The 26,452-nt window shown below is 42.8% G+C and overlaps 1 protein-coding gene across 2 annotated transcripts in view; it reads right to left on the reverse strand.

Annotated features, from left to right (window-relative positions):
• Positions 1–26,452, reverse strand: part of IPO11 (importin 11) — a 511,812-nt gene that overhangs the window by 186,511 nt on the left and 298,849 nt on the right. The window lies entirely within an intron of this gene.

Raw genomic sequence — 26,452 nt, forward strand, 5'->3', positions numbered from 1 at the left:
CCCTCTGTAGATAGTGCCACACACCCCCCTGTAAATAGTGCCACACACAACCCCCTGTAAATAGCTCCACACACAGCCCCCCTGTAGATAGTTCCACACACTGCCCCCTGTAGATAGCTCCAGACACAGCCCCCCTGTAGATAAAAGTCTAAATGCTAAACTCTGGCCACAGGTAGGGGTCTGGTGGAAAGGTGTCTGAATTACCTAACAGGTCTGGTCTAGGATCTGAATTTTTTTCTGGTTTGGTGTCTGAATTAATTTTGTTGTGTGGTTTTTACACAGATAACGTGTGTGCAGCGTGTGAAGAGAATGCAAAAGCATCATCCAGGCATGCCCGTGGTGGTGGGAGATCTTAGGGACTACATTTTGGTGAGTGACTCTGCTGTGTATAGGGCTTCAGTGCAATGATTTTTGTTTATATTGCCCTCCTACACCCTGACAGATTCTATACACACACATATACACACACACACACACACACACACACACACTCACTTTCCCTTTTTGCCCCCCACAGAGCCGCTGTCTCTTGTCTCTTCCCTGTCACTCCACAGAGCCCCTGTGAGGTTGCGTCTCCCCCCTGGCTACCACTGCTACCTTCAGTTCTCTCAGCCCTGGCACTTAGTCTCTCCCCTTTGCCCTCCGACACCCACCTCCTGTCTCTGCCCTGCTCCTCCAAAGAGTTTTCTTTTTAATGTGCCCTACCTCCTGCCCCTTTACATTTCACCCCCCCTCCTAATAACGAGGGGGGCGGGGGCCCAGACTCATTGGCAGTATGGGGCCCAGAAATTCCTGATGGCAGCCCTGCCAATATCACACATGGCTGCAAAACCTTCATTTCCTCTACAACTAGTGAATCTTTCCCAATAAAATCACTCATCAATTGTTGTAGCAATTTTGTTATATATTTGCTTAAATGTGAAAATTGGTTTTATGAAACATAGTGTGTCCCGTCATTATATTACAGTACACAATAGTGATTTCGGTAACATCCTAGTCATCCTACCCAATAGAATATATCCCCTCATCATATGGTGATAGATTTACTACATAAAAACAGAGTAAATTTCTGGATTGTTAAACTCTCCTGTTTACAACCCAGTGGCCTCAATGATCTATCTGAATCCTCACTGGATTAAACCCACAATACATGAATTCACATGTTGACCCATTCCGTCTTTTTTGATCATTTTTTTAGACATATTTTACACATGTTGAAGTATATTATTGGGATATACATTTTTAAGATACTGTATTTTTCCTTTTCCGATCATGCTCAGTGCTTCATGTATTATTACTGTATTCTATCTTTTTATGTGCCTTCATAATGTATACACACTTATTGTTTATTACTTCGTTCCCAAAGCTTATTTCACAAATTTTGCAATATTTTTGAGCATCCACATATCACCCCTCAACGATTTTTCTTTTTCCTTTCTTTGAGATTAATTGTTTAGTTATCCTCTCAGTTTCCTCTCCCTCTTTTTCTCTTCCTTTTCTGACCATTTTTTCCTTGTGCATACTCACATATTCTTTTTCTCTTTGCTTCATCCTTTTTCTTTATATCCTCTTGGTTCTATTCTTGGGGAGCGCACACCGCTTGTCTTGGTTCGCTTTCCTCCTCCTTTTGGTCCTCTGCGGCTCTCTGTTGCCATAACTACGGGGAAACGCTTTGTGCCGTTCGCTAACGGCCTGATCTTCTCCGCCGCTGCATGTCCGCATACCCCTGTGAACTTATCTACGAGACATGTAAATAAAATACAGTATTAACTTTTAAATTGCTGCTTTTTGACTTTCAAACGTTGCTTTTTACTCTGTCTTTCTCTTTCCATATTTTCCGCAGCTTGACCGCTCATAACGTCATATTATGTACCCCTGCTATTATAATGTCCACTTTGCTCATCTTGTATGTATTGGCAGAATAATGCAATGGTAATGCATTATTAATAAGTTGGTAGGTTTATTTTTGGTTTATTCACATACTTTGTATTAACATCTGTTTACCTGATGACGTCACTGACAGGAGCTCTTTCCATGAGCTCTGTTTTCACGTTTTTTTAGGGCTGTTCTTGATTTGTGTAATCTTGTTTGGATTTGTATAGGAGATATCATTTTTTACTGTTTGTTCTTCCTTGGCCTGACGAAGACACATATCCTGTGTCGAAATGCGTTGCCTTATATTAAATATTTCAAGGAATTTACCATTGCTAATTAATTCTTACCAGCAGCGCTTTCCTGTATATCCATACATTTTCTTCCATTATATTTATCCGTATTCCGGTACCGTGTTTACGCTACCGGTAACTGGAATGGGGAGCTGCAGCGGTTTTAAATCTATACATGCTTACATCAGTGTTGCACCCGACTTGTACAACCCCTATAGGTGACCGTAATCACCTCTCCTTGCATTTTTGCTACCTTATCCACCAGGTTTATCTTGCACCAAGTGGCGCTGTGTACTCTTTTTTTTCCCCCTTCGTTTTCATAGATTGGCACCCTCGTTCCAGAGACCACTACTGCCCCCTCCTGTTGCTCTACCTGTAGAACCAATGCAGGTAAACAGAGTCAGGTTGTCCGAGCAGGAGAAACAGCGCAGACGCTCTCCAGGTCTTTGTCTGTATTGAGGCCTTAAAGGCCATTTCATGCGAGAATGTCCACAAAAGCCGGGAAACTCCAGCACCTAGGGTTGGTTGGAGAGGCAACTCTATGTGGGACGACGTCAAACCTCTTCCAAATTATCTATTTATGTGACCATCATCTCGTGAGAGACAACACACTCCTCCTCTGCCTATCTTGGTACCGGGGCAGCTGCAAATTTCATCCAGCAGGAGCTTGTGGATCGTCTACATCTACCCACAGTTCTTCTAGAGACCCCTGGCTGTTGCTTCTGTAAATGGACTACCATTGCCCGATTCTCTTGTGTCCATCACTAAACCACTGACGTTACAAATCGGATTTCTTCACTCGGAACAGATCACCTTCCTCATCCTGCCTAAAGCCATCAACCCGGTCCTGCTGGGCCGGCCTTGATTTCGTCTACACGGCCCTGTCCTTGACTGGTATTCTGGAGAGGTCTTCCAAAGGGGGACCAGATGCCTTAGCCACTGCCTGCCACAGGTCCGTCCTGTTTTGCCTCTACTGCCTCAGTCACTCTCCGATTTACCATCTCATTATGCTGGTTTTGCGGACGTCTTCAGTAAGAGGGAGGAAGAGACTCATCCTCCTCATCGCATCTACGACTGCCCTATTGACTTACTCCCCGACGCTTCACCGCCTCGAGGGCGCGTTTATCCTCTCTCTGCCAGAGACTGTAGCCATGTCCGCCTACGTTATGGAGAACATCGAGAGAGGGTTCATCCGGAAATCTTTCTCCCCAGCCGTAACCGGATTCTTCTTCTTGATAGAGAACGAGGACGGATCTCTTCGTCCATGTATCGACTACCGGGGTCTGAACCAAATTATGGTTAAAAATAAGTATCCTCTGCCGCTAGTCTCAGAACTTTTTGATAGAATTTGTGGGGCCAAGGTATTTACAAAGCTGGATCGACGCGGAGCATATAATTTGATCCGTATCCGCAGAGGAGACGAATGGAAAATCACATTTAACACCCGTGACGGCCATTATGCATACCTTGTGATGCCCTTTGGACTGTGTAACTCTCCAGCTGTGTTCCAAGAAATTGTAGACAACATTTTTTCGGGATCTGCTTTATGTCTGTGTGGTGGTCTATCTGGACGACATCCTGATTAACTCACCTGATTTGATGACATATCGGAGGCGTGTTCACCAAGTTCTGTCACGGTTGAGGGAGAATCACCATTATGCTAAACATGAGAAACGTGTATTCGAAAAAAATACAATGTAGCCCAGGAAGGGCAGAGAATCTGACCGTGACACCATAGGGTCTTCAGTCCATGCAAAGATTTCTGGGATATCCCGAACTTCTCATCTCTGGCTGCACCAATCTCGGCCCTCACCAAGAAAAGGGTGAACGCCAAGGTTTGGCCTCCAGAAGCAGAATCTGCATTTACTAAGCTCAAGAGGGCTTTCAATTCAGCATCTTTTCTTCACCACCCTGATGCTTCTCTGCAAGTCTTTCTGGAAGTGGACGCATCTTCCGTTGATGCTGGAGCACTACTATGTCCAAAGAACTCTAATGGCAATATGGTGGCCTGTGGCTTCTTCTCAAACTTGTTTTCTCCGGCAGAGCGCAACTATTCCATCGGGGATCGAGAGTTGCTGGCCGTCAAGTTAGCATTTAAGGAATGGAGACACTTGCTGGAGGGCGCGGTTCACCCTGTCATTTATACGGACCACAAGAACCTTACATACAGTCAGCACAATGACTAAATCCTCGCCAAGCCAGGTGGTCGTTCTTCACCTGTTTTCAATTCTTGCTTGACTTCCGCCCTGCTGATAAGAATGTGAAGGCTGACGCCCTGTCCCGATAATTTGAGACTAATGACTCCGTCTAGGATTATTGTCGCTAGCCCATTGCAAATTAGAGACATTCCTCCTGGAAAGACGTTTGTCAACCTTACCGACATGAGGAGAATTCTCCGCTGGGGACACAGCTCCAAATTGTCTGGGCACTCAGGTGTTCGAAAGACTCTGGACTTCATAGCCCGTCAGTACTGGTGGCCCACACTGCCGAGAGATGTTGCAGACTATGTCTCTTCATGTAGTAACTGTGCCTCGAACAAGTCTTCTCGCTCCAAACCTACTGGTCTGCTCCAACCCCTGCCCTTTCCCGATACCCCCCTTGGCAGCATATCGCTATGGACTTTATCACGGACCTTCCTCTTTTAGCTGGGTGTTCTACGATCTGGGTAATAGTGGATCGGTTCTCTAAAATGGCACAAATCATTCCTCTGACTAGCCTTCCGTCTGCTCCTCGCCTGGAAAGCCTGTTAATTTCGAACATCCTTCGGATACACGGACTTCCTCTACATATTGTCTCGGACAGGGGTGTACAGTTTACATCCAAGTTCTGGAAAGCCCTGTGCAACCTACTAGACGTTAAACTGGACTTCTCTTCTGCCTATCAGCCTCAGTCCAATGGTCAGGTGGAGAGGACCAACCACATTTTAGAGAATTAGCTTTGTCATTTTGTTCCCGCCCAACACGACAATTGGGTAACAACTCCTGCCTTGGGCGGAATTCTCATACAACAATCACACAAGTGAGTCTACTGCCTCGTTTCCCTTCTATATCGTGTACAGACAGCATCCCCGAGTTCCTCTTCCTGTGCCAGCCATGACTCAATTACCGGCTTCTAATTCTTCTTTTGGCTCTTTTGTTCACATCTGGCAGCAAACTGAGGCTGCGATTCTCTAAGCAGTGGACCGCATGAAAAGGCATGCAGATAAAAAGAACAGTTCCTCCTCAATTCTCTCCTGGAGTCAAAGTCTGGCTGTCCTCGAGAAACAGACTCAAGATGCCCTCTGACAAATTCGCTCCCAGGTTCCTCAGTCCTTTCGGAGTTCTGCAACGGATTAACCCTGTATCTTTTAATTAAACTTCAGTTGCCTACTACTCTCAAGATCCCCAACTTATTCCACGTGTCCCTCCTTAAGCCTCTGGTTCTGAACCGTTTCAGTAAAGCTTCTAAGTCTGCAGTCGCTCCTAGCGGTTCGTCTGATGTGTTCGACGTGAAGGAGATTCTGGACTATAAGAGAATAGGAGGAAGAACTTTCTATCTAGTCTACTGGAGAAGGTTTGCTCCTGAGGAGACGTCCTGGGAGCCAGAAGAGAACCTCAATACCCCTACCCTCATAAGGAAGTTCCTCTTACGCTCTGGACCCAGAAGAAGGGGGCGTAAGCGGGAAGTACTGCCACGGCTGTGGACCACCGGCATTCCTTTATATTGCGACGGCCGCAACCACAGGCCGTTGCCATCCCGCCATTGTCTCCTTTTTAGGAGACACCAGCACACGCGGCCGTCCAACCCTGCTCTGAGTGGGCACACATGTTAAAATTCCCTAATTAACCCCTGTTCATCCTGGACTATAAGGGCTCCGCCCTACCCCTCCTTGCCTGAGCGTGTTTGTACTTTTCCCATGTCTGTATTGCAAATGGTCCCTCAGTGTTTCCCTGCTCCCAGTGTTCCCGTTCCCTTCTTACTATCTCCTGTATCCCGTGTTGTGTTTCATTCCTGAGCCTGCCTTGCATCGGAGTCGTGTCTGCTGGATACACCACCATCCCTGGTACCATCTGCCATCTGTGCCAGAGCCCTGCCGTTGTCTGGACTATCTCAGGTACCCTTGTGCTACGCATCTCTTCCACAAGACTGTGCATAGACTGTGAGTTAGCCAGCTGCCTCTTCGCTACGGTGGAGCGGCCTAGTGGGTCAACATACCCTAGATCGTGACTGGCTGCGTGCTTTACATCACTAAATCCGACGCTTGGCATTCTGCTTGGTGATTTAAGGCTTGCATGCAGCTGCTTGGCCATGGAAACCTATTCTATGAAGGTCCCGGCGCACAGTTTTTGTGCGGATGTTCATGTCAGAGGAGGTTTATACTCAGGAGTTATTGAGTCAGCAGAGCACTCTGCGACCACACTCTGTAAATTTGTGGCTGAGTTTCTATGGTTTCTAAACGCTTCCACTTTAGTGAGTTCTTTAGAACAACCATTCATTCACAAATGTTTGTAAAGGCAACTGCATGGCTAGGTGCCTGATTTTATACACCTGTGTCAATGGGACTGAATAAAACACCTAAATTCAATGATAAAGAGGTGTGTCCCAATACTTTTGCCCATATAGTGTATCTGCATATTATCTAGTTAGGTGGTGGTAAAGTGAAAAAAAGTTTCAATGGCTCCTTTATTTTAGGGAGGGTTTTAGCAGTCGATCCTAACAGTCGGACAGTGTCCCACAGTGCCAAAGTCCTAATTAGTTCTACTTCTAAATGATGGATAGCCCATTTTCCATTGCCCTATGCGGCTTCATTTCCACTGCAGTGGAGCTGAACATAAATGAATATGTATATTGTGGCTCTCACAGTGAAAACAGCTGATCATGGGAGTCCTGATCAGCCATCGGCCAGGATCAGCCAGCAACACACTTAAAATTGTTTCTCCAAATCTTTAACAAATAAAAAATTCAAAAAGGAAAAAGAAAGAAAATTAAGTTTTATTTTTCTGGTCAGTGAACAGTTTAAAATGATGCAACAGGAACGAACATATACAATAAACCACCTTCAACACATACTTAATAAATAACAATAAACCTTTCACCTTGGGACCAGGGTTTAGTCCTGGAAGAAATTGTTTAAATTCACACATAAGTAGGTTTAACTTATAGGACTCAGGAAAGCATTTATATTGTAGATTAATAGAAATTCCTTTGGTTGAAAAAATTCAATTTACGTGCATCCAGCAGCTTATACATTTACCAAATTGAGTGCGTTCATGTTTGAAAACAATAACAAAGAAATAACTCAGTTTCCACAGAATGGTGTTTTTATCCTATAAGTAGAAAACGCAGGTTAGTGGAAAAAAAAAGTGTTTTCCTTCTAACATACAGTACTGTCAGATGTAGCAAGAAGAAAAGTGAAAAGTGAAAAAACCTAAAATGTAATATACCTTATATAGAAGGAAATTCTCCAAGAGTAACAGGTTATACAATATATGAAACATACACAAATCAAAGTTAAAGACTATGTCCACCTTCACAATCAGTGGTTTAATTTTATCAATGAATCTAAAATGAAAAAACTGTGCAAATACTCTTAATTAAAAATCTATCATTTTATATCTACAGCTTCTATGCAGACCAATGTGTCGCCACGGTAACAGACTACAAATAAACCAGGTGTAGTCTGGTGGGACCCACACCTATAAGGCATTTATGGCATATCCATAGGATAATGTTTACCCTTTAAATTGTATATATTACTACTTTTCTACTGCCTATGTCAGAAATTACAGTAGTCCTGTTCATCAATCAAGAAAGTCAGGATGAAGAACCCTCACCTCATTGGTGTGCCGCATTAGTACTGTAGTGCTGGCATCATATACATGAACCAGGGAGCTAAGGATAAACAATGTCTTGCCCACAAATGAGGTATTACACTATAGCTGTGAATTATTCTGCACAAACTACAAGCGGAGTCTATTTTTGAGCATGGACATCGTGTTGTCCTTTATCTAGAATATTCCAGGAACATGCAACCAACATAATATTCAGGACAGAGCAATTACCATTAGAACAAAAGATTGGAATGAAGTGATGCAAAAATACAATGAGCATTAGTAATCCATCAGAGTTCATATTTAGTGTGTGATTTTTCCAAATCATATAATCTCCTAACTCAAAGCCCACAAAACATCTGTGCTTTGTTCCCAAGGCTGGATCTTCAATGATGGCAGCTTCAGAAGAAAAATATATGATTAGCAAACTGTGCGACTAGGAACAGATGTCCCTTTCCAATAAGCATTCTGCAATGCTGCATGATAAATAAATCTTATATTACAAAGTATCAAGAATGGAAATAATTGTACTGTAAATATTGTAGAGTAAAAACAAAAAAGAGGTACACATATATTTGTAGAATGTCGGTTTTTTTCCTACATCTCATTAGATACATTAAAGTGAACCTATGCCTATAAATCACCAGCATTTTGCATGTTAGAAAAACACCTTTTAGGGGTTCCAAATCCATAAAATGAAAGGCGTTGCATTGAATTTATTTTTTTCTCCCCTCCTAAATGTAAAGTTAGGCAACTTTCTGAATAGTCTACATTAAAAATGCCCTACCATTTTGCTGCTGTAGACTGTGTAACTCCTGTACATATCTAACAGAAAAGAGAGAAATAGTTTTGGAATGTTCCCCTGGCGCTGCCGGTTGTCAAATCGAGAGGATCATGCAAACTGGTAGTAAACTCAAAGATTTATTGCAATGTATATAAAAGCAACGGGTTTCAAAGCCAGTTCGGCTTCTTTATTAGGCAGAACACGATAGTATTTTTAGTTTTATATTTATTAATGAATATTCTGTATATTAAGAGCACAAATCTGTTATGGAATAGCTTTGCATTTTTTGTGGGACGGTTCAGGAAGGATCAGCTTATTAGGGTCTGTATCGCCAAATACTTGTCGCAGTGATGACGTGTCATCCACAGAGACATCATTAGCTGTCACGGACACATGGACATAGATGAAACTTCATCACCCACGTTGTGGGTAATCAAAATGAAAGGGATTGCCTAGTTTTAAAAAAAAAACATTTTTATACACCCTATTAGGGAATTCTGAGTTAATAGAGGGGGGGGGGGGGGTCCCGTGTTCAGGATTCTCCTCTATTGGCCAGACTGGAGAGTGGCTACAAAGAGGATCACTCGCTCTGTATGACCTGTCCTGTGTAACAGAGAATCTATTGATTTGTATGGGCACTATGTAATGTATAAGTCCCCCTGTGGTGGCGCTGCAGGGAAATTGAACGCTTACTGATACATTTCCCCACAGATAATAGCTGACCGCACGTGATCAATGGACCCTTCTATCAAGTACGGATTGTCCAAAGCGGAGAAACCCTTTAAGTTTCTGTTCCATAATTCTAAATACAGGCAAGGCTATAAAACAATTATTCACCTTCTTCACAGTCACAGTTTAGTGATGAAACAGTGGGGGAAATTTAGGAATGGTTGTACGCCAGTATTATAGTATTAAATAGTTGGATATTATGGATCAGGCCATATTTAGGCAATATTATACGACTTTTTCCTGCTTTCCGACGCTCTCGGAACTTTCTTAAGTGTGCTTAGGGGAAGGTGAAGGGTCCACAGAATGTCCGACACATTTACTATAATTTCTGCAAAAAAATTGCAGAAAATTATAGCGGAAATGCATAATTAAAACATTAGCTGCATCTTACTTTTGCGGGCTTCAGACTAAGACTAAAAATAATACGCTAGTCTTGTGCTTGTAGCAATGTTGTATTTCATAAAGATTTAGAACATCTGCACAGATAAACCAATCAAACACAAGCAAAGCAATGGGAGAAATAAAGGTGACATCACCTCTAAAGGCAGGAAGGGAATGTCTTTTTAAAGCAGATCTGTCAGCTTAATATACTGCCCTATGTAAGGGCAGTATATTACAGCCTTAGGTTCGTACTTTTAGCAGCCAAATCAACACAAAAATAAATTTGTGCCTTTTGGCAAATAGGATCACCGAAAGAATAGTTATGAGTCCACTGTATTCATTAGGGGAGCGCTCCCCGATCAGTGACTGACAGACTGCTGTGTATGTACATATAAACAGCAGCCTGTCAATCACCACCCTGAAGAACAGAGAGAGGTGAAGGGAGCACTCCCCTCAAAAATACACCAGACCCATTACTATGAGTCCACTGTATTCTTTCAGCGGTACTATAAGCCAAATAGCACAAACATGTTGTGTCATTTTGGCTACTAAGAGTATGGACCTGTAACTGTAATGTACTGCCCCCACAGGGGTCAGAATATTCCGCTGACAGATCTGCTTTAAAGGTCAGTGTCTCCAATACGTTACAAGTCCCATTTGTTGAGTATTATGAGGTAAGAAACCTCCAACAATATAATCTGACTGGATCATTTAAAAACTCCAAGTTGTTGCAAACAAGGGTTGTAGTAATAAATGGGCTTGTCACAAGGCACATTCCAGTTAACATCAATGAGGCATTGACTAATACGTCAGCCACTTTAATTATCGATCCGTAAATGGGGTGGTCTACTGGACAAATTCTATTTATTTAGTAGGGTCCCCCGACAAACTGATCACAAGGTATTCCAATTATTGGATACCCAGAAGCAGCACTAAACTGTGGGTGAGTGAAGCAGAAAGTGTTCAATTCCCCTGCAGCACCACCACAGGAGAAATTACTTGGCATTACTTGGTGCCCATTAAAATCACAAGACTGTCAAAGTAATGTACAGATGTGCCGGGGCTTCCGCAGACAAAAGGTGCTCTCTTCTGCCGCCCTCATCTCTGGCTAACAGAGGAGGATACTGAACAAATACATTTCCTCAGAATTTCCTAACGGTATTATAAATTTGGGTTGTCTACTTTAAGTTCTCCTCTTCTATTGTATAGATGTTTCTCTGAAAGCTGACTGACAACCAATATGGCCAACACTACACATCTAACGGGTTCTCATCCAACATAAAAAACTTCTGTATATCTACATAAAATATTTGAGGCTTATCGAGGTACAGCGTGGGGCCCATATTACACATCCATAATACAGCCATGTGCATGAGGACTTTTAATATAGGGTTTTCTTTTGATCAATAAACATGTGATAAACTTAAAGAAAAACCTCTTACATATATATGTAAAAATAAGAGTGAGTTATTATACTAGGGAGTGCAAAATAAGGCAAATCAATCCCCAGAGATAAAATACTCTTTCGAATAAAATTGAAGTATTTTGCCCTATTTAGGTCTATTTCCAATAATTTGCTTTGTTTCAGAGAGATTATCACTTTTATGGATCAAAGATAGCTTTAACAGAGAGAAAACATTTTTCAGAATCTTCCTGGGTCTCCGGGTGGCTGCTTTTGCAGCACTTCACACAAAGCGCTAGAACCAAGCACATGAAGAGGAAGCCAGAGGAAAAAATACAGATCTGAGAGAAGCTGTGAAAATACACAGACAAGAAATTATGTATGTGAAGTTCTCTCCCCATGATCTAATAGATACAGCTGCGGCCCAGAGCTGCTACGGAATAACGCTGTGCTTACAAAAACCAAAATTGCCCTAAAATTTAAAGCATGCAGAGTATAATAGTTACACACTGGTAATTGTGGTACCATGTAGACAAGACAACACTTGTACTGTACTGGAAAACAATCCTTCACAAAGTTAGGAAATTTTTCAATATAATCTTCACAGGTCAGATTTAAAACTGAAAACAGTCAGCGTAACAGGATAACTCTCAGCTAAATGTTATGTATTCTAGCCCCTAAATACTTAAATGGTCACTAACTTTTAAAACAAACGTATGCTAATCTAATAGTATACCTGATAAATATCAACTTTGTAATTTACTTACTGTTAAAATTTAGTTGTTTTATGCATGCAAATTCTGTGTGAAGTTACTGCCACCAGGTGTCTCACTTCCTGTAATTTGAGGTCGACACGGTGTTATCAAGCAAAACTTATCCCCGATTACAGAGCAAAGGAGATGGACTACAGGAAGTGGGGGGTAGGGCTCTTCACTACCTGTCAATACAAGTCTATGAAGAGGGGAGGGTTGAGAAGGGGCAGAGTGAAAAAGACATAGACAGACGTGCTGCAGCAGCTTCCTGGTAAGTTATAGAGCAAGGTCGCTGAGTGCAGAGTGCACAATAGTCGCCAACACTCTGCTGAAGAATTTAAAACATGGGTTTCAATGGCCGAGCAGCTGAATGCAAGCCTTACATCACCAAACACAATGCTAAGCATCGGATGGAGTGGTGTAAAGCATGCTGCCACTGGACACTGGAGCAGTTGAAACGTGTTCTTTGGAGTGACAAATCACGCTTCTCTATCAGGTAGTCTGATGGATTACTCTGGATTTGGCGAATGCCATGAGAACAATACGTGCCTGACTGCATTGTGACAATCAGGGCCGCCACCAGGGCAGTACTGGCGGTACTGCCGTCAGCGGCCCGGATATAAATTTTTAAGAAAGGGGCCCACTCTCCGCTGCCTCTCTGAGGGGGCAGCGGCGCCACTGAAACCAGCAGCCGCCACCGCCACTTTCCTTGCATAGTTGAATGGCAGGGCAAGGCACTCTGCCAATCTGCACGGGAACGTTAAAAGTGTGAGTGGCTATATGTAGAGTACTATCTACAGGCAGGTGCTATATGTGAGGCACTATCTAAAGGGGGGCTATATGTGGAGCACTATCTACAGGGTGGCTATATGTGGGGCACTATCTACAGGGGGAGTCATATGTGGGGCACTAGCTACAGGGGGAGCTATATGTGGGGCACTAGCTACAGGGGGAGCTATATGTGGGGCACTATCTACATGGGGGGCTATATGTGGGGCCCTTTTTACAGGGGGGGCTATATGTGGGGCCCTTTTTACAGGGGGGCCATATGTGGGGCACTTTCTACAGGGGGGCTATATGTGGGACACTATCTACAGGGGGCTGTATGTGGGGCACTATCTACAGGGGCCACTATATACAGGGGATCTATGGGGACCAATATCTACAGGGGGATCGATAAAGGGCACTGCCTACAGGGGGCTCTTTGGGGGCACTGTCTACAGTCGGCTCTATGGGGGGCACTATCTACAGAGGGGTCTATGAGGGGCACTATCTACAGTGGGCACTGTATGTATGTGCGTGGTACAGTGTATGGTGCTATTATAATCAGGGACACAGTATGGTGCTATTATAATCAGGGACAAAGTGTATGGTGCTATTATAATCAGGGACACAGTGTATGGTGCTATTATAATTAGAGGTGCAGTGTATGGCGCTATTATATTTAGGGGCGTAGTGTGTGGTACAATGAGAATTTTATCTTCGTTTATGGATGCAGAAATGTTTGAAAAGTGAGAAGCTGAAGACATTTCAGGAGAAGTCAACATAGAGGTCTGGACCGGATGGAGAAGAAAAGAAAAAAAGACGTCACCTGTGAGTCACTTAATATAAATGTTTATTCTGCCTCTAATCAGTACTGAAGTCTCTGTATGCTCTTCAGCGAGATAATGGGAGGTATGTGAAACCGCAACTCCCAGCATATTCTTACCATTGTTCGGGCCATGCTGGGAGCTGTGGATTTTAGCTGTAGCTTGTCCCTCTTTGCAATTCTTAAAAGTTGGAAGGTATGCAAAGCCCCTTTCAAGGTGTCTCCTCGCTGCCCTTTCAACTACAGCCCCTCAATCTGTGTACCCCTCTGCTCATGCCATCTAGTGTCTACTCCCAGCATCTACACGGTTTCCCGTTTTGCCCCCCACAGAGCCGGTCTCATCCCTGTCACTCCACAGTGCCCATGTCAGGTTGTGTCTCCCCCCTGGCCACTCTCCCACTTTCAGTTCTTCCAGCCCCCTACTCTTTTCTCCACCGAGCCCTGGCACTTAGTTTCTCCCCTTTTCCCTCTGATACCCACGTCCTTTCTCTGCCCTGCCCCTCCATAGAGACCCTGCTAGTTTGCTTTTCACTGTGCCCTACCACCCGCGCCTTTACTCCCCCCTGACAATGAGGGGGGGCGGGTGCCCAGACTCCTTGGCAGTATCGGGCCGAGAAATTCCTGTTGACAGCCCTGGTGACAATTATAGGAGGGATAATGCTATAGGGCTACTTTTCAGGGGTTGGCCTAGGCCCCCTAGTTTCAGTGAAGGGAAATCTTAATACTTCAGGATAACGAGACTTTGTTTCTGATGTGGATGAACATGACTGGCCTGCACAGAGCCGTGACCTCAACCCTATCCAACACCTTTTGGATGAACAAGAACAGAGATTTTGAGCCAGGCCCCCTCGTCCAACATCAGTGTCTGACCTCACAAATTTTCTTCAGGATGAATGAGAAAAAATTCCCACAGACACACTCCAAAACCTAGTAGAAAGCCTTTCCAGAAGAAAGGTAGCGGTTTTACCTGCAAAGGGGGAGGGAGGACCAACTCCATATTAATGTCTATGGATTTAGAATTGGATGTTATAAAAGCTCCTGTAGGTGTAATCTGTAAGTGTCCCAATACTTTTGTCCATATAGTGCACGTGTGATAAATAGAGATAGGACAGCAGGGTTCCCTTCTATGTGTGTAGTGTATACACTACATACAGGCCATTAGGCTCCGCCCGGTAGCTTAGAGAAAACTGAGAATTTAACATAGAGGCTGCAGAGGGGAAACATGCAAAAGAATGGATAATGCAAGTCATATGATGGCCAAAAATAGTGTTATTCATCCTGTATACAGCTAGGACCACTTATTTGGAAAAGTCCCCTAAAAAGTTAGGTACTTTTTAAAACCATTGCTTATCAATCTTTTTATACTGGGGCCTCACCATCCAGAGCATGAGGATTCCTGGGCCTTGTAGTCCAAGCCAAAATGTTTAAAAATTACCTGAATTTATATTAACTTTTTTTCTTTTAAACACAGAATAACAATAAAAAAAAGCCCAAAGGGAATTACATTATGTTAATAAACCAGAACTTGCTGCAGCCAGAGAAAAGATTTTGCAACATATATTCACATCTGTCAAAGCGGATGCCACTGCTGCGCCTCATAAAACTGGGGGGTGCCTCACAAGGGAGATCCACTTCACAGTTTGGGAAGAACTGCTTTAAACCATAAACTATGGTGAAGGCTAGGTCACTTTGAACCAAGATTAAAATAAAACATATTTGCCTATTCTTGCCTGAAATATCAGGGATCATTTAGAAGAAAGTGGAGACTTCCTGAAATCTTGGGACATCAGGCAAGTCTTCCAGGTGTCACACTGTGACCCAAGGAACAACGAGAACTTGCTTTCTTGGCCCAGGAATCAGGATGTTTTGTGCGGCAGGGAGTAAGGAGGACCGCAGAAGCAACGAGAGGTAAGTAACTGAGATGGGGGGGGGGGGGTTGGTCTGAAGTCTAAATGTATTCAGAGGTCTGAATTTATTTTGACAACTGGGTGTAAAAAAAATAAATAAGATCCAATAGCGGGGTCTGGAAAAAAGTTGTCAATATCCCGAGCAGCAAGAGCTACTCTGATTAAGAGGATATTTTCCACCAAATGTTAAATCCTGCATAACTTCCCATTATGGCTCCTGAATAGTACTTTCCAATAAATAGAGACGATTAGTAGGGACCTCTTCTTGAGGTATAAACAGCCAAGACTCAGCTTGAAAAAACTATATCCAACGCGAAGGAGGTTTGTCTATACAAAACTATAGGTTGTGTTTTTATGCTACTTAATTATCACACGGGAAGGCTGATAGAGAAAAGGTGTCATATAGGGTTAATGGACCCAATGGGCCGTACCGCCTTGGCGGTATGGCAGCTGGCCAACAGGGCGCAGGTCAGAGTCTATAGTTCATATAGGGCACCTGTGGCAGCTCAGACAGTAGCAAAAGCAGGCTTGGCAGGAACTAGGCAACAGGTAGACGTCAGGTGTGGAGAAGCAGGACAGTCGTGGTATACAGCACAGCAGGGCTACAGCTCATCACGGCACTAGATCAGGATACAGGTTACAGGAACAGGGAACACTGGGAGCAGGAAACACTAGGGGACCATTTGCAAGACTAACTTGGAAGACGACAACAACGCTCAGGCGTGGGAGGATGGGTCTGGGACCTTCTTATAGCCCAGGGTGCTCTGGGAGCAATTAGCTCAATCTCCAACATGCGTGCGCTCTGGCTTTTTTAAGTCTGGACTGAGCTCGTGAGCGCACCTGGTGGTCACTGTGGAGCAGGACGGCCGTATGTGCAGACATCTCTTGAGAGAAGGGCGTCGACTGGATGGAAGGAGTTCGTGGTCAGCGACCACGGACGTTACAAAAGGATAAATGTGGAAAAAAGATAATACATTTCAGTGGTAGGGAAATAGTTATTTTTTTTAATTAAAAGGTCGATTTACTTACAATACACTTGGTTCATAAAGTATGGGACAAAATTAAAAGTTAGGTAAAAGTGAAGGAATACATTCAATTTGCACCAATTTGGGGGAATAAGTGGCTTGAAGTAGGTAAAAATAAAAACACATCATTGGAGACAACGAGAAGTTCTTCACTGTCAGCAATTATTTTGTGAAAATAGTTTGCAATGTTAAATACTTTTGTGTCAAAAAAGACAAAAGTATTGTAGGTATGATACCTTTATTGGCTAACCATAAAAATTACACTACCGTTCAAAAGTTTAGGGTCACTTAGAAATTTCCTTATTTTTGAAAGAAAAGCACTGTTTTTTTTCAATGAAGATAACATTAAATTAATCAGAAATACACTCTATACATTGTTAATGTGCTAAATGACTATTCTAGCAGCAAACGTCTGGTTTTTAATGCAATATCTACATAGGTGTATAGAGGCCCAACAACCATCACTCCAGTGTTCTAATGGTACATTGTGTTTGCTAACTGTGTTAGAAGGCTAATGGATGATTAGAAAACACTTGAAAATCCTTGTGCAATTATGTTAGCACCGCTGTAAACAGTTTTGCTGTTTAGAGGAGCTATAAAACTGACCTTCCTTTGAGCTAGTTGAGAATCTGGAGCATTACATTTGTGGGTTCTATTAAACTGTCAAAATGGCTAGAAAAAGAGAGCTTTCATGTGAAACTCGACAGTCTATTCTTGTTCTTAGAAATGAAGGCTATTCCATGCGAGAAATTGCCAAGAAACTGAAGATTTCCTACAACGGTGTGTACTACTCCCTTCAGAGGACAGCACAAACAGGCTCTAACCAGAGTAGAAAGAGAAGTGGGAGGCCCCGCTGCACAACTGAGCAACAAGATAAGTACATTAGAGTCTCTAGTTTGAGAAATGGACGCCTCACAGGTCCTCCACTGGCAGCTTCATTAAATAGTACCCGCAAAACGCCAGTGTCAACGTCTACAGTGAAGAGGCGACTGCGGGATGCTGGCCTTCAGGGCAAGAGTGGCAAAGAAAAAGCCATATCTGAGACTGGCTAATAAAAGAAAAAGATTATTATGGGAAAAAGCACACAGACATTGGACAGAGGAAGATTGGAAAAAAGTGTTATGAACAGACGAATCGAAGTTTGAGGTGTTTGGATCACACAGAAGAACATTTGTGAGATGCAGAACAACTGAAAAGATGCTGGAAGAGTGCCTGATGCCATCTGTCAAGCATGGTGGAGGTAATGTGATGGTCTGGGGTTGCTTTGGTGCTGGTAAAGTGGGAGATTTGTACAAGGTAAAAGGGATTTTGAATAAGGAAGGCTATCACTCCATTTTGCAATGCCATGCCATACCCTGTGGACAGCGCTTGATTGGAGCCAATTTCATCCTACAACAGGACAATGACCCAAAGCACACCTCCAAATTATGCAAGAACTATTTAGGGAAGAAGCAGGCAGCTGGTATTCTATCTGTAATGGAGTGGCCAGCGCAGTCACCAGATCTCAACCCCATAGAGCTGTTGTGGGAGCAGCTTGACCGTATGGTACGCAAGAAGTGCCCATCAAGCCAATCCAACTTGTGGGAAGGGCTTCTGGAAGCATGGGGTGAAATTTCTCCCGATTACCTCAGCAAATTAACAGCTAGAATGCCAAAGGTCTGCAATGCTGTAATTGCTGCAAATGGAGCATTCTTTGACGAAAGCAAAGTTTGAAGGAGAAAATTATTATTTCAAATAAAAATCATTATTTCTAACCTTGTCAATGTCTTGACTATATTTTCTAGTGATTTTGCAACTCATTTGATAAATATAAGTGTGTTTCATGGAAAACACAAAATTGTCTGGGTGACCCCAAACTTTTGAACGGTAGTGTATATATGCAAGCTTTCAGAGCACACAGGCTCATTCGTCAGGCAAGTTTACAAATTAATGACTTAGAAAAAAGCACAACATTTAAGATGTTACACAAAGACAATTAATATATGAGGTCATTAAGATAAGCCGGGCCCATAAAACTGAGGCAATAGTATGGTATTGCAAACAGAAATACTAGTTTCCGTTTGTCTTTCTGTTCATCTGTTCCTCTGACGGAACGGATGAACCGAAAAATGAAACGTAATGTGAACAGGGTCTAAGGAATGTATAAAAAAAAGGCATGAGGTTGGGATGTGACCTAAAAAAATGGTCAGGGAATATGGTCAGGGAAAAATGTTGCACCACTTTTGTAATGATAGGGGTAGGGGAACGGACAAGTGAGCCCTAATCTACCCGCCACTCTGTCCCTGCCTACTTGCAACGACCCGCCCTAGGCGACGGGGTACAACTGGGCGGCGGTCCCTACGCTCAGTAAGTGCACGAAACAGACAAGGGTACACAAAGCTAAGGGAAATGGGGCAGTTGCCCACGGCAACACCGTGAGCAACAAGAGAGGTGAACGAGCCGAGTCAAACCAGGAGTGTACGAGGTACCAAACGCAGAGCAGAAGAGTAGTCAGAAAGCCAGGGTCAGTATGGAGCAGGATAAAATAGTCAGGAGCTGTAGCTGGGCCAGGAAACCACACGAGAAGAATCACAAGCACTGGAGGAACAGGAAAGGCAGGTATAAATAGACAGAGGGCGGGAGCTAGCTGAGTCTGGCCAGGCTGCGATAGGCTCTCCCACTCCTAAGCCTGCCAGCCTGAGTGGTGGAAGCTGGAGTCAGTCTCAGACACATAGACTCAGGTGCCGACTGATTACCTATGGGCGTTAACCCCGCTGTGCCTGGCAGATCCTTTACAACTTTACATAAAGTATAGGCTAAAATAAAAACTCTGGCAGTGCAAGTACAATTCACCCCCACCTGTAACCCAACCCTCTCATAAAGTTGTCTCCCACCTCCCCAAGACAAATCTAACTTACGTTTTTGTATACCTGAATCCAGCCTCTGCCCTTTATAATGCTGACAGAAACCACAATGGTCTCCAGCAGCAAGAAGCAGTGGGGCAGGGTTATTACTTGGAGCCTAGCCGGAGGTAGGAGAGGATGAATCAAGTAACTGATGAGAATAGCTGTCTGCTACAGAGGAAATGAACCAGCCTGGAGGATCTGACAGTAACAATGGCAGATCACACAGGACAATGGTCACCCAAACTGTATGCAGGGAAACAGACAATTAACAGCAATAAACTGTGGTAAGGATTAGATTAATACGTTACTGTACAGATTTATTAGTGTACGCCGCGACACATCTTTACCAGAAATTTTGAACAAATAACAGGAAATAAGCTTTACCTGATACAGGCGCAGGGCTACACTTCAATCCTCCGCATTAGTATTTTTTCATCTAAAGTTTATTTTTAGCAGTAGATTTTCATTCTAAACATGAACCTGTCAGCAATGGGCTTACTGCTTTGTATTGTAACAAAAATCCGGTCCTGATAAACATGAGATTTATAGATTTTTGTGTAATAAAGAAACCTAGTCCCTTAAATTCTCGTACCTACATGCAATGACAGAGGCCTAATGATTGCTAGACTTTACCACAATGCAAGGTTTGATCAAGGCATCTTTGAAGGGCTAAATCTTCATTCAGCAGGAAAAAAAATCTAAATATATGACACATACAATGGGATCAGAACAATAAGTCCCGTACTGACAGCAACATAATTTTGTCTTGACCCTTATTTCTGACAGCAAGATCATTCCAAAAATGTATTCATTTTAAAACAAATCGATCAACCATTCTGACATCACTATGACACGCCAAATGTTTTTTAAAAGTTTAGTTACCGCTTGGAGACTGAATTTATTGGTCTGAGTTAATGTATGGACCTGGGGTCTTAATTTTCTTAGGGGTCTGGGGTATAAGACAATTTAGGGTGTTTAATTTCTGAATTTTTATGTTGCTATAGACGCTGAAAATGGCTACAGAATCGAGGGGCAAAGATGTCTCATCAGGAAACTCTGCAGTCATCAGGAGAAGTCGCCATAACGATATGTGTCAGATGGAAAAGAAAAGAGAGCGACCCGTCAGTGAAGACATCACCTGTGAGTCATTGCATTTATAGATCTGTCCCCTCTCCTGTATGTTATAGGAAATCCTTGTATTCCACATAAACTCTTTGTGTACGGTGACAGGACCAGGGGAAAAGTAGTGGACGGAGTGTACATCTCACCCAGGTTCCTGTCCTATACATTTTAAAACAGCCAGGGAATTGAGCTAGAAGGAAATGTGTTTTTCTTGCTCAAGGGTTTTCTGGAAAACCTGTGTAAAAGGGCCTGGATGTTGGAATAGGGAGCGTTGAGAGGGTTCTTATTCCACTAGCCACTTCAGGTATTGCATTGTGGCTAATTACCTGCACAGCTGAGGTGTGCTTTACATAGAGGCAGAGTTCACAGTCTCTCTGCTCCTGGGAAAGCTGGATGTGAGTAAAGCAACTGTGGTGTTGTGTTTGGGAGTTGGAGCTCTAGGCTCAGCTCTTTGTAGTTAGAAACTGCATGTTAGTTAGTGGCCAGACGGCCTAGGATTTACTTTATGTATTTATTTGTTTTCTGCTACGGCTTTTCTACCTAATAAAACTGGCTGAGGCCAGTAGTACCACACTGTGACTGGACTGTAGTCTGTTCTTACTGTGCCAAAAGTGCCTGTCTACCCCAGGAGACAGCGATCCCGTGGGCTTGCCCCCTTACAGTACCCAGGACTAATAGACAAATGTGTGTTACCATTCCCCTTGTCAGGAGGATGTGTCCCTACACAGTGTGATACTGTCAGCTATGGTTGGAGACTGTCAGTATGTAGAGACACAGCCCTTTGACAAGGGGAATCGTAACACTCATTTGTCAATGCTCACACAGAAAGGTGGTGTTTAATATAGACACGGCGTGGCAGGGCTGTGGTGGAGAAGGGGGGCCCAAGTTTGTGGAACAGCCCCGGGGCCTATGGTCTACTTAATCCGCCATTGGTCTGGCCTATAAATTCTTCACATGGTAGTTTACATATGAGTGCAGGTATACCATGGCATGGGCAGCCATGGGTGAGAATATGCCTGCAGGAGGGTGGTGAAGAGGGGATGTTGTGCAGTGCTTGTGCCACTGAATGACATTCAGAGGGGAACTGCAATTACCGCCGGCCTCCACCAAGCCAACATCACAGTGGTTGCATCCCTCAAGGTATTGTTATTTATTATGACTGTTATGGGGATCCTGTGGCAGACACTTCATGTTGTTCCTAAGACATACAGGAACAGAAAATGACAATAAATCACTGTAAAATCTGGGTAAAATAGTGTTGGAATTTTTGCAATTCGTGCTTTACAGCAACTTACTTTCGTTGTATAGTCCCAGCCTTCTTTGGCACTCGAGAGAATATCCCCAAAAATTTGTCGTTTGCCATCCTCAACATATGGTATAATAATCATAGTGTACTCCCATCTACAGGGACCGGGACCACCTCAAAATGTAGCGACCTGGAAGTCTACCAGCAGTGAAGACCAGATCTCTGTAGAGGGGTTAAAGGGTGAAGACCAGGGAGGCTGCTTAGACAGCGCCCTTAGAGGTGGCCCTACACCAATCCGGCGGAGTGGTCCAGTGGGTGCAAAGACCTTCTGGTGGTTACACCAAATTGTAAATCAGTGCTTTTCAAACTGTGATGTGCACTCCCCCAATTTTAAGTAAGTTTTAGCTAGAAATGCAGTTTTGATAGAAGTGATTGTATGCTGCAATTTTTCCTATAGTCGCACCAACCTTCTTTTGATGTTTTATTGGGTTCAGGAGACACATTTTAAAAATGTTGCAGAGAACTACGACTAATGATGGACTACGCGAGAGATTAAAACATTGGGGAATTACTGCTGTATCTAATTCTGGTCAGAAACAAATAACCTGAAGGTATTTTATTCATAACCTGGTAAGAGACACTAGTGTGCTATAGCTGGGCAACCTAGTGACATGAATTATAAAAACGACCAAAAGGTTTATTTGTGCTTTATATACAAGATCTTTAGGTTTGCATTATTTAAGCCCACAGACAATATATGGCTGATCATATGGGTATCTCACACAACGAGAGCAAGATAAATATATACATTGATTTAAGAAAATCTAAACTTTAAAGGGCTTGTCTGGTTTAGAAAATCAATTTTTAATACCCTATTAGGCACTTTGAAAAGCACACAAAAGCGACTACAAATCGTGCTTCTCACTCTGGAGGACCCGGCACATCCATGCATTACAGTAACAGACCATTTATTTCAATAGAAATTATGTAATGCTTCATTTTTCCGGAAGTGTGATGCAGGGTAATCGAGGGGTTATAAGTTTACATCAAGTTTTACTTGGAAGCTCTTGAATTTATCGGTTACGTGGGAACAGGCGGTATGACCGTCTACTGACCAGGAAAGCTAAACAGACAGCAAGGAGAGAAAAGGATCGTGACGGATATGAAAAAAAACGAACTTTACTGCACTTTGTAGCCAATCTTGTTAATTTAGGCCGTTTAGGTCTTATATAAACTTTAATTTAAGTTAGGAATTTCCTTTGTGTAATGCCAATTATGCTCTTTTCACACTGGTTCAGGTTTGCGTTGCCACTGGTGGACATAATAGCGTAGTTTGATGCACTAAACAATTATAAGTCAATGTAAACGGTCAGGACCCTTTGTAAAATGGATCAAAACGGATCCTGCAGAAATTGAACTATTAGGCCTTATTCACACGAACGTATAATACGTCCGTGCTACGTGCGTGGAAATCACGCGTGTCGCACGTACCTATGTTAGTGAATGGGGCCCTACAGACTCTCAGTGAATTTCACGCAGCGTATATGCGCTGTGTGAAACGCATGACATGTCCTATATTTGCCCGTGTTTCGCGCAGCACGCACCCATTGAAGTCAATGGGTGCGTGCAAATCGCACACGGAAGCACAATTCGCGCAACAGTAGTAAAAAGAATGAATGAAAACAGAAAAGCACCACGTGCTTTTGTGTTTGTAAACATAAAACCAGAGTGTCATATGATGCCAGCTGCACGAAAATCACACAGCCACGCACCATATGCTGATGACACACGGACCTTTTGCGCGCGCAAAACGCAGCGTTTTTTGCGCGCGCAAAACAGACACGTTCGTGTGAATAAGGCCTTAAGCAAATTAACCCAAAAACAACCTCTTTAATTAAGGGCACTTATAAGATGCCTAACAGAGAATTAATAAAAATACAAGTTGGTACTAATGATATAATAGAGAACAAAATGTAAAAAAAAAAAAAAAATGACGAGCACATACAGAATGTCGTGTCTTTTTCTCACAAGGAATTATTTCATCCAAAACATATTCTTCAACCAGCAGGCCAAAGTATAATGAACAAAGCTGGAGGGCTTTTTTGTGTTAACAGGTACAGTTCAATGTATAAATGAAGATGAGGGATGCTCTAAAGAGCAGAAACACCAAGATACTGTATAGGTGGTAGCAAATCACTATCTCCGCGAGGACTTTACTATCTACCAGTACTGAACAGTGGTCTCCACACAATGAAGTAGAGGGTACATTAATACAATTAGATAGAATAGAGAGGTAAAAGATTGGATATAATGTGGAACAGGTACAAAAGTCATATTGTAGTACGGCAAACCTGAGCAAATTCTGAAAATGATGTCGGGCACATTTAAATAACTTCTTTCACTACATCTATGTAATTTAGCGCATTTTCTGACCAAAAGGTATGCTACAAAGATAAAATGACTGTACACAACCAGAATATTGACAGATAAGATTATACTTTCAACACTACTTTTTTTTAGTGTAACCGCAGGCGTATATAATTCAGCAATGTTTCTATGCACATTGACTTGGTGCCGAAACTCTACGTAATAGGCCATCTGTACTCCTGATATTGCCGAGCACACTCATCCTGTGTGACAGCGAGAACGGGATATTTTGATGGGAGTGTGCCCAGGTGTCATTTATGAGAAGTTACAAGGACAAACTAGGTTATAGTGAGCAAAAATACATTTAAAAACGATTAATGTTCAGGAAATTGCGCAGAAATTTTTGGTTGAGTCACAGTTAGGCACATTGGTTGTGCAAAATCGTCCGCAACCTTTGAAGTATTGGCAGTGTCTTTGATCTCGGAGCTACTTAAGCACATCAAAAGAACAGCAAATATGATCTTAAAGAACAAAATTAAAGGAAAAATATAAGATACTGAAATATGACAGTGTACTTAGTAGGATTTAGAAGTTAATTTCATAAGTATCTGACTTTCTTATAACGTTTGCGTATTTTCAAAGCAAGGTGGATTTGTATGTCTTAACTAATTTAACCTAGCAAAAGAACTATTGGACCAATAAAGACTGGTTACATACAACCCAGATAAATATGAAAGAAAAAATTTAATAAAATATTGGGTTCCATTTTGGGCACCACACAATAGGAAAGATATAGCAGAACTACATTGATAAGGGATTTCAAAATTACAGTGGCTCATCTTCCTTTACAACAGGGGGCCCATCCAATTCTATGGTAGCAGTGGCATAACTACAGCTGTAGCAGCCACAGTGGCTGCTACAGGAACCCGCGGCATGAGGAGGTGCCGCTATGGCTGCTACAACGGTAGCGATGCCACATTCAATAGTATCTGCATCCTTAGGACGCAGATACTATTGAACACTGTGGCAGAGCAGGGAGGTATCTCCCTGCACTGCCAAGAAAAAGAGAATGAAGTAGCACTCAAAAAAACTTGGGTTTATTCAACCAACATCCACTACAACGTTTCCCCCTCTCTATGAGGGTTTTTTCAAGTCAAATGTGTTACAGCATACACGTGTATATATAAGGGGCAAAGCCCAAGCAATCCGTGTGAACAACTTAACATATAATTCAGAGAAAAAGTGTAATAATACACATATAATAAATATACAGTAATCAGTGAAACCAATCTCCAATTACATACAGTAGTTGTCATACAATACAAAAAAGTACAAAATCGATGTTTTATAAATAGTATATAAAAAATAGTGTTTTATCCCAAAGTTCATAAACAAGGTGCAGTTAATTAATAAACAAAATCAGCTGGCACTCACCGATCTACAGAGAAAAAACAATCATTGGACTCATATGTAACACACGTTGTAAGTTCTCAGTGTTCCACAGATCAAACTGCGCATGCTCACAAGCAAGGTTTCCATTGGATCAAAGTAGACATCTGACTTAGACATCACCACGGCAACATGGAACAGCAAGGTCCAGCAAACTCTCGTGAGAGTCATCAGGCAACACACGATCATCCCCTCTCCAGTACTATATCGCCATCTTGGAAAAGGGGAAGTGCCAGTACACTAATATCTTCATACGTGAAAACTTGCAGTATTCAATCTAGCGGGAGGAAATTATCCATATCGAGTAAATATGCATACATCTTATGGTAAATGGGAGATGTATCTCGTGCTGGGATATTGATTACTATTTATTCCGTACCCAGGAGGAATTAGCCTTATGACGTTGTTCACAGTGTGGACGGACCGTTTTCTCCCTTATGTGTAGATATATGTATTTTTTGAATCATATAAGGCTAACGCCTTTTTTCCTGTATATGTATGCATATTTACTCGATATGGATAATTTCCTCCCGCTGGATTGAAATACACAAGGGGGAGCTGTGTGGCACTATACACAAGGGGGAGCTGTGTAGCACTATACACAAGTGGGAGCTGTGTGGCACTATACACAAGGGGGAACTGTATGGCACTACTTACAAGGGGGAGGGCTATGACTACAGGGGGCTGAGTGTGGCGCAATCTACAGGGGTCTATGTGTGGCACTTTATGCTAAGGGGGGGCTGTGTGGCACTATATACAGTGGGAGCTTTAAAGCGCTATATACAATGGGGGCTTTATGGCAATATCTACAGGGGGCTGTATGGCACTATCTACAAGGGG

This window comes from Rhinoderma darwinii, chromosome 1, assembly GCF_050947455.1.
Source record: "Rhinoderma darwinii isolate aRhiDar2 chromosome 1, aRhiDar2.hap1, whole genome shotgun sequence".
Classification (NCBI taxonomy): Eukaryota; Metazoa; Chordata; class Amphibia; order Anura; family Rhinodermatidae; genus Rhinoderma; species Rhinoderma darwinii.